General features: G+C 43.7%; 1 protein-coding gene across 16 annotated transcripts in view; it reads right to left on the reverse strand.

Moving 5' to 3' along the window:
* Window positions 1–2,552, reverse strand: part of ITPR1 (inositol 1,4,5-trisphosphate receptor type 1) — a 355,914-nt gene extending 353,362 nt beyond the window's left edge. For 6 of the 16 annotated variants that reach the window (XM_055259821.2, XM_055259818.2, XM_055259814.2 and 3 more), the window contains exons 1-2: window positions 2,295–2,552; window positions 1,396–1,471 (exon numbers count right to left, since the gene is read on the reverse strand). The gene's annotated coding sequence lies outside the window, so the exon portion shown is untranslated. The remainder of the gene's footprint in view (window positions 1–1,395; window positions 1,472–2,294) is intronic. The other 10 variants (XM_055259816.2, XM_055259815.2, XM_055259819.2 and 7 more) reach the window with 3 other exon arrangements.
* Between the last annotated feature and the right edge of the window lie 7,162 nt (window positions 2,553–9,714).

The raw sequence follows: 9,714 nt of genomic DNA on the forward strand, positions 1-9,714 counted from the left end.
AATGGCAGTAAGTTTACCATTTTTCCTAGCTTCCCTCTCACCACCACCATCCCCAAATCAACTTAGGTCCATTTGTGGGATGCAGTACAGCCTCACCGCCTGAGGTTATACCTTGCTCCTACTTCGTACTAGCTACTGGGCAAGTGATTTCACTCTCTGCACCTCAGTTTCTTCACCTGCATCTGACACACAGGGTTTCTGAGATACATGCCTCTGGACCTGGCTTACAAGTACTTAATGTGTCCATCTTATTATTTTTAGCAACCAGTTAGAAAAGAGTCTGTGGACGAGTTTCTCCTTGTTGTACAGCTAATTCTGAAGAGGGGAACTCGGCCTAATCTTGGCTCTATGAGCACCTACACAGCCATGTGAGTCAAAAGAACTCCAAGAAGAAACTAGAGCTCTCACATCCAAATGCTTCTCACTCCGCCAGTACTCCTGAGGATCTTATCAACAGGAAACAAAAGCACTATACCACTATAATGAAGCGTCTGACTTTTATTTTCTCATTAGAAAAGCCAAAAGATTGTAGCCCAGGGAACAGCTAAATATTTAGAATGTTAAAAAAGTTATTAAGACCCAGCCACCCACCCCTACCCACCTCTGTTACCCTGTTATAAATAACATGGCAAACCATGTTTCTGAACATTTCAGGAGAAAAAACTTTTGATGGCCAAATCTGCAGCAATAGTGATGTACGTGCACCCGTTGAAACCTCCCACTCTTCAAATGCAGTCTGACCATTTTGGGGAAAAAATAGGAACTGTTGTGTTTACAGATAAATGCTGCTCTCAGCTCATATTCCACCACGGGCCCCAAAACAACAGGGACCTGCCAGATTCCTTGACATTCAGGTGGCTTGAGTCAAGGGCTGGATGCTACTATCTTAAGCTTCAATAACTCACTTCCCTTTTTAAAGTTCTAATTCTTTAAACTTGCAGCAACCACTTTCATTTCTTGCAATCCAACCTACTCTGATTAAGCACACGTTCAAAATTAGAAAAGAGTGACTATTTCTTGAAGGAGAGGCAGTTAATATTGCTTACACATCTTGGCATATGAAATGCACTGTATCTTTCATAATTTAAATCATCTGCATGCTTTTCAGACCGGCAATGGGCCGCCGTTTTATTGCTCCATTTAATGGCCTTTTCCCCTCCTCTCTCATAAACCTTCAGGCTCCTTCAATTCTCAGCTACGTCCAAGAAACGGACTGTCCACTGGACCTCTGCTCCCAAAAGCCCTCACCAAAGGCAGAGGCAAATTTTGAAGACTGAGCCACGGAGTTTCTTTTTCTTTCTTACTCCCCACCTCCTTGGCGGTTTAGACAGAACTTAAAATAGGCTTAGGACAAAAACTCATTATTGACTACAGCATTCGGGCTTCCACACTCACCTGACCCGGGTCAGGCACTCTGTTGCCAAAACAAGCCCAGCGAGGGGTGCAAATCCTGCTCCTCTGTAGTCAGCTCCTAAATATTTAGAAAGAAAGAAGACTGAGTACCAGACCGCGGAAGATGAGTCTCTAACAGAAATGCTCCAAATTACAAGTTTCCACCTTCTTTAGCCTCCTTCCCTGGGGAGAGCCCCCCACCCCCACCCCACCCTCCCAACTTGGCAGGCAGGTTGGTGGGATCGCTTGGGCGAAGATTAAGGTAACTACGCTTACTTATTTGCAGGATGTAACTAACAATTGAGACTAGGCACGCACAAACTTCGAACGTGCGGGAGGCTGGAACTAAGGGAAGTGTCTGGCAGATCCCAAAGCACTTGTTTCCCGGCGAGGAGGCCAAGTATCCGAAGCCCGCATCCTCATTGGACATGAGCTTCGTTCACACTTCATCCCTCACCGCTTCCCCGGTTTTCTTCCGTTTTTAAAAACCCTCCCCACGGGGGCCCCCTACACATGCACGATTCTCCCAACCATGGAGCGCAAGAGAGGGATACATTTTTAGAAAGATTATTTCCTTGAGCAGACTCACATATGACACCCCCACAACCTCTCTTCAAAAAAAAAAAACTATTTCCTGCAGCTGCAGCAACAGTTTCCAACTTGGGGGAATGCCACATCAGTCCAGAATGGGGAGCCCCCAAAGCCACGCAGTAGAGTCGAGGATATTTGTTTAAGCCTCAAATGAGCTTCCCCCAAAAAAACTGCCCGCAGTAAAGGAACCCCCAAATGCATGCCAAGTGCATGCACATCCATCAAGATCTCCCCGAGAGCGGGGCAAAAACTTCTGCGCCCGGGGAGCCAGTGCCAACTCCCCGCGCCCTCTGCCCGGCCCCAGCCGCTACCTTGGTGCCCGGGGAGCCACGCCGGTTTGGGGGAGCAGGGCGAGGAGAGGGGTTAGCAGCCGCTGGGTAATCCCATGTTCGCGAAGAGGGAGCTTGTTCCGTTAGGATGGAAGCGGAACACCCACACCTCCTCTCGGCGTGCGCTTTCTCTCTCTCCACCCCCTGCCTCCTCCTCCACCACCACCTCCTCCTCCTCCTCTCCTCCCACCCCAGCGAGCTTGAGGAAACGCTTCAGCAGCACATCCACATGGTTACTGCACTTTGAAGCGGCTCCGGGCGGCTTATATAGGCCGGGAAGCTCCCTGGGCAATGTAGTCCAAGTACCGGGTCGTGGCGGCGCCTGAGGCAGCGGGGAGGAACTACAAGTCCCAGAATCCCCTGGGCGCCCGGGCTGGGCCCTAAATAGACGCGTGCGGGGACAGGGGAGGGGCGTCCTGCGAGGCTTTCAGGCTGCTGAGCGTGTTCTTTGGCTGGGGTCGGCAGGGCTTGGAGCCCGCCGTCCAAAGTCACCCCTGGGAAGCGCCCGCAACCCCTGGGGACGTCTCTCCTCTGGCTGCCCCCCTTCCCTGGAATCCAGGTGTCAGTGGGGCAAGGGAGGGGCTAGGAGCTCGGATTTCTGCTTTGGGAAGTTTTTACAAGCCCACCCTCCCCCTGCCTTGGGTCCCCGAGCCAAGAATTTCAGAAATCCGGGGCACAAAAACGCCAGTGTTTGCGGTCAAGGATTAAAGGCGCGAGGTGTCTTTATTTAATCTACTCCGCCCTGCTCGGGTTTGCACGAAAAACCAAGCCTGGGAGCGACGGTCCACGCAAGCGGAGACACAGGCAAGTCGGGTGAGAGCACTTTTCTGAGCCCGAGTTGCGTGTCTTTTATCGCCCGTCAGGAGGTAAAGAAACGCAGACCTCTCCGGTGCACAAATAAAGGAGCCGTGTTGTGACTTGCCGGCTCTGAGATTGGGAGGCAGAAAATAAATACAAACCGCGACCTCAGTCCTGACCCTACCTCTAGCAGTCCCTCTGCTCCTGGGAGCTGTAAATGCTTAAGTAAATAAACCGCAAACCAGAAAAATAAGGGCTTGGGAGAGAGCCGCTCACACAGGGATGTGCGTCCAGGCGGGGCGCTCTCCAACAGCTCCGACTGGGGCAAGGTGGGTTTCACCCGCTGCCAAGTAGTGCCTGGGCTCCCGGGCTACACGCTGCTTAGGGCTCCGGCTTTTGCAAGGAGGGGAAGAGCTAAGCCCGGAGGCAGTCAGCCGACTGCCCTCTCTTGCCTCAAATGACGTATATTCATTCCTCAGACGTTTCCTGAGTGTTTACTGGGTGCCAGGCGCTGGGGCATAGTGGTGAGCCAAACGCATTATAACATCCCAGACAGGCACTTCCTGACGCCGCCTAAAGATCTGTTATAACAGTAGTAATAATAATGATAATAATCAATGGGGAGGCTGATTTTATTGAGCCCAGACCACAGGCAGTTTTCATGCGTCATGCTATTGAGTTTTACCAACTGTAGGTATATTTATTATACCTATTTGGCAGGTGCACAATCCAGGGCTCAGAGAAATCAGGTAACTTCCCAAATGACCCCTCGAGTTAAGTGGTACAGCCTGGATTCCGGTTCCAGACTCTACGTGTATGAAACCCTTGTCTTTGGGGAAATCCATCGCCATTGCCTTAAATAACCTCTCTCCCCATTTAGGAGCAGCCTCTGAGCCCTTGAGCAAGTCATTTTTATCTCTTTGCCCCAGTTTTGCCATCTTAAAGAGATTCTTATTAGAATATGTCTACTTTTTAGCAGGATTCCTTAATATAAAGTCGAGTCTCATGAAACTTTAGGAACAAATTAGAGGAGCATCACAGCTAATAGTTATTACTGACATAATAATGCCAAAACGAATCATAATTATTGACACTTATTGGGTGAATGCCATGTGTCAGGCATTGGTCTAAACTCTTTATGTATAGCATCTAATTAAATCCTATTAAGCCATTTTTTACTTATGAGAAAACTGAGGGGGGTGGGGCACAAAGCGATTAAATTACTTTTTCCAAAGTCACACAAATAGCTGAGTCTTGAACCCTGGACCTAAACTACTAGTCTCCGCTACCTCCCCAATGTAAACATGTGCACTGTATTTACCTGCTCAGATAAGCATTTAATATCAGTCCAGGAAGGGGCAAAACTCTTGAAATAGACAATGTTTGTGTTCACGATATTCACTCCTGCCCTCCCTTCCCTGTCAGCATTATCCCCTGGTCACTGGACGCTGGAGTCTAGTGCCTAATACCTTAAGCTGCTTCTCCCCATCATCAAGAAACTCCCGCATCCGCCATTTAAATATGTTTCTCATTCGTCCCCTCTCATCTCTTCCCCCATGAAAATCTCTTCCATTTTCAAAGGATCTTCGGCTGTACTTTTTAAGCAAATTCAACAAATCAGTGTATGCCTATGTAACCGGTAAATAGTGAAGGGTAATTATTTCATGTGCTTCTAACTCAGAAACAATGGAATATTAACAGCAGTTTTCTGAAGATCCAGTTGGACAATTCTCATTTTCATCATATAATGGACATTTATCTCCTACCTGCCTTATCCACTGTCTTCCCTCAGAGACCACAAATTTCACTGAAGGCAGCACCTATGTCTTATTCATGCCTGTGTTCTCTACCTCCCCTGACCCAGAAGGACTTAGTCTTCTTTCTGCACATTTTAGTAGATGTGTAAAACAAAAAAAAAAACTTTGTTAAAAAAATGTTGTAATGGAAGGTGTGTCAGGCGTATGGCAGGTTACATGACCATATTTTTGGAGCATGCAGCACCTTGTAGCCCATCTCTATCATAGCCTATTTTCTCCGCCTGTGTGTATGGATCATCCTAGTCAACATTTTGTAAGGTCTAGAAGCTGCTAGGTCACTAGAAACTAATTTTGTTAACTTTGCTATGATGTGAAGAGGTTCTCTATGATGATGTATGATTGATAAATTATGATGATTAATGTCAGAATAAAAGGGTCACTGCCTAACTCATTCCCATTATCAGCAGAGGGAAAGGAGCTGCTTTCTCTTCGCTGTATTTTTTTCTAGAAGAATTTTCTATCCCTGTGTTTTCCAGTACAGTGACTACTAGCCATTTAGGCACGTAAGATGTGGCTAGTTCTGAGATGTGAAATAGATGTTAAACACATTGAATTTCAAACACTTAGTACAAAAAAAAGCAAAATATCTCAATTTGTACAGTGATTACATGTTGAAGTAATATTTTGGATATTTGTGTTAAATAAAATAGATTATTAGAATTCATTTTACCTGCTTTTTCCTTTTTTAATATAGCTACTAGGAAATTAAAAATTACATATATAGCTCATATCATATCATATTATGCAGCACTGATCTAGCAAACCAAGAATCTGATTCCCAGGATCACAATTCGAGATGATGACCAGCCCATTAAAATGGCCATTTATGACTTTGCCCTTGAAATGTTCATGCGGGGAACTAGGAGGGCTTTGCAAGGTCTGTACAGTATCATAGACTGAGCAGAAGTCTGAAGGAAGTCCAAAACTAGCACTTGAGCCTACCCCCAGGGAAGATCTACAAATAGAAGCAGGTTTCGTCAGCAGTACACAGCTGAAAACTCTAACTGAATTCATCTGCCTAGAAGCCCACCTCAAATGCTGCCCTAGTTAAGAGAGCAAGATAAGCTGGAGAAAGGAGGGATCCAAGAAAATGGTTTTGACACCCGGTGGTACCATTTATATCCTGTTTTGTTTTGATAAAGTGATACTAACAATCCTTGCCTTGTCAATCTCACTGGGTCAATGGGTCATAGGACATGAAAGGGCTTTGCAAACTCACCCTAGCTATACTAAAGTAAAAGAACATTATCGACTAGAATGGAGATAATGTTGATGCGTGCTGATACAGTACTCACTTCCAAACCAAACTTCAGATTATTGGGGCAGCACTATTCCCAATTTTCTCTCGGGCATAAGATTTCAATTGCCTATGGAGTGTAATTGGATTGTAACTCAAAGAATAAATGTTTGAGGGGGATGGATACACCATTCTCCATGATGTGCTTATTTCACATTGCATGCCTGTATCAAAATATGTACCCCAAAATATATACACCTACTATGTACCCGTAAAAATTTAAAAAAAAAATCACCTATGAATGTCACAATGAGCCTTGAGTGCTTTAATTAATAACTCTAAGTCACGCTTAAATGGCAAGAAAGAATGTCCAACACCCAATCATAGAATTCAATCTATATTTTGGCACTGACACTATATTATCTAATGTGATGGACTGCCATTGACCATGGAAAACATCAGCAAGGACAAATAGCTACTGTATAGCTAGTCCAACTAGTCTCTCTTGGTCATTGTTAATGTGTTATGGTGGAGGGGTAGAGTCACAGCTGTCGTTGAAACTCACAAAATCCATGGACACTTGCCCCAGCACAAAACAGATACTGCAAATTTCTGCACCAGTTCTTTAAGTTTCTTGTACCAATCCTCTAAAAATCATTCACAGATACTCCCACAAGACTAGATTATCTTTTAGCTCTATTTTTCGGTGATTTTTGTCTCACCATTCAGATAACCTCTTTGAAGATGGGGACTAAGTCCTATAAATATAGGACCCTTTGTAGCATCTAGTTCTGCTCTGGATACAGAGTAAGCATTCAGCACTTACTGGCTAATTGGAACTTACAAAGATGACCAGAAGAAATGACCTACAGACACTTAATCAACCCTACTTGACATGGAAAAAGTAGAGTTGCTGTTCGAACAAGGGCAGGAGAGAGGACAACTTGGTATGGAGCTATAGAAAGCAAGATGTTTTCTGAATCCAGGTTCTAGATATCCTGTGAGAATGAGAGAAGACACAGCAAGAGGGCCTATTTTTGTTGTCCCATCTCTGAAGTGTGGAAGAAACTGCTGGTCAGTCACCTTGTGAATGGGGGGAACATGAACAAAATGTCAATAATTTAAAATCTGGAAGGCGGCATGATAACTACAAAATAATGCAAAAATTAAGAATTCCTAGTACTCTATGCAATATGGAAGTAGCTGCTATACCATCTCTGATTATTGCTGCCAGTATTGTCTAGAATCATGTAAGCAAGTAAAGAGAACTATTATTTTCTTATTCATTATTTTCCTGTAAAACATGCAGAGCCAGGGGTCTATTATTAACTACCCCATCTCCTGCCTCCCATCTGCAAGACTGTCATCCTAAATTGCTCTGATAGACAAGCTTGATCTGGGGACTTGAAGAAATCTTGGAAAAGGCTTTTTTGTCTTATCCTAGTGTTTAAACTGAAATGAAATCTGTGTATCAAAGGAAAAACATAAAGCTCTTCCTTACGGAATAATTCAGCTAATACATGTAGAAGAAATAATAACATTAGAAAATTTGCAGCTTCCAGTATAATAATTTATTTAGATAGGCCAGGCACAGTGCCTCAAGCTTATAATCCTAGCACTTTGAGAGGCCAAGGTGGGCAGATCACTTGAGCCCAGGAATTCGAGACCAGCCTGGGCAACATGGCAAAACTCCGTCTCTACAAAAAATACAAAAATTAGCTGGTCGTGGTGGCATGCGCTTGTAGTCCCAGCTACTTGGGAGGCAGATGTGGGAGGATCACCTGAGCCCAGAGAGATAAGAGGCTGCAGTGAGTTGTGATCATGCCACTGCACTCCAGCCTGGGCAACAGAGCGAGACCCTGTCTCAATATATAAATAAGTAAATATATTATTTAGGCAGATTATCAATAGATGCCAAACACTCTGGGGAAAATGTTGATGAGGAATAAGATAGTCATGTGGTCCTAAAAATCACTCCATACATCACACACAAATTATGAAGTGAAAAATGGATCTTTACAGTAAAGAGATAATGGCAATCACCCACATGATTCACCCACGTAACCATGTGATCAAATTTATTACCAGCAATAATGGGACAACTAGACACTACTTACATACGTATATGATTCTATAAGAAGTACACAACATCACATATGAAATGTTCTTGCCAAAAATATTCGTGAGGAAGCAAACAAACTCAGAATGCAGGACGTTCCACAAGACCATTGGCCTGGATTCTTCAAACAAATCAGTGTCATTTAAAAAATATGGCAGGAGGATTATCTAGATGCAAATGCTTAAAGTGATGCATTTGGTAATTACCCTGACTGGATCATTATACTATGTATACACGCATTGAAACATCACATTTTACCCCATGAATATGGACAATTATGTGTCAATTACAAATTACAAATTTAAAAAGACTGAAACTTTACAACTAAATACAACATGTGACCTTTGAATTTTGGATTAAAAGAAATTTTAAAATGAATCTATAGTAGACATTTTTGAGCAATTGTAAACAATTTGAATATTATAAAAATTGTAAATAATTTTCTTAGGTGTGATGATGACATTGTGGTTATGTATGGAAATCTCCTTGTCCTCAAGAGATGTATACTAAAGTATTTTGAAGTGAAATCTCATGGTATCTGAAACTCACTCTCCAAAAATGTGTGGTGGCATGCACCTGTAGTCCCAGCTACTCAGGAGGCTGAGGCACAAGAATCCCTTGAACCCAGGAGGCAGAGGTTGCAGTGAGCCGAGATCGTACCACTGCACTCCAGCCTGGGTGACAGAGCAAGACTGTCTCAAAAAAAAATAAAATGCATGCCAATTTAATCTAAAAATTATATATGTTTACACTTACCTATCTTAAAATCTCGCCGCATTCATAGAGATATCTGTGCCCATTTTTGTGATAGTTTTACAGTTATGCTGGAGAAGTAATTATTTTTTACCTTTGAAGGTGATAATGATGTTTCAACAAATGATTGAAAAATCTACACTCAGCTTTTTGGGTAAAATGCAGAACAAGCTACTTATTATAACTAAGCAACTTTTGTGTCAGTCTCCAAGTTAGGAGTAATTGTATTTGTTGCAATATGTCCTTCTTAGGGTCTTTACAAATCAACCAGAAAAGCAAAAAGAATTATGCATAGGAAAAGGGAAATGGAAGGCCAGCCATGGGGGCTCATGCCTGTAATACCAGCACTTTGGGAGGCCAAGGCAGGAGGATCATTTGAAGTCAGGAGTTTGAGACCAGCCTGGGCAACATGGCAAAACCCCATCTCTACCAAAAATACAAAAATTAGCCAGGTGAAGTGGCACATGCCTGTGGTCCCAGCTACTTAGGAGGCTGAGGCAGGAGAATCCTGGAACCCGGGCGGCGAAGGTTGCAGTGAGCCGAGATTATACCACTGCAATCCAGCCTGGGTGATAAGAGCGAGTCTCTATCTCCAAAAAGGAAGTGGAAAACTTCAGTATTGCAGGCTTCATCTTTCCCTTCTCTTGGGAAAGCTTTTTGATAATCAGTAGACTTAGT

Source organism: Symphalangus syndactylus, chromosome 21, assembly GCF_028878055.3.
Source record: "Symphalangus syndactylus isolate Jambi chromosome 21, NHGRI_mSymSyn1-v2.1_pri, whole genome shotgun sequence".
Taxonomy (NCBI): Eukaryota; Metazoa; Chordata; class Mammalia; order Primates; family Hylobatidae; genus Symphalangus; species Symphalangus syndactylus.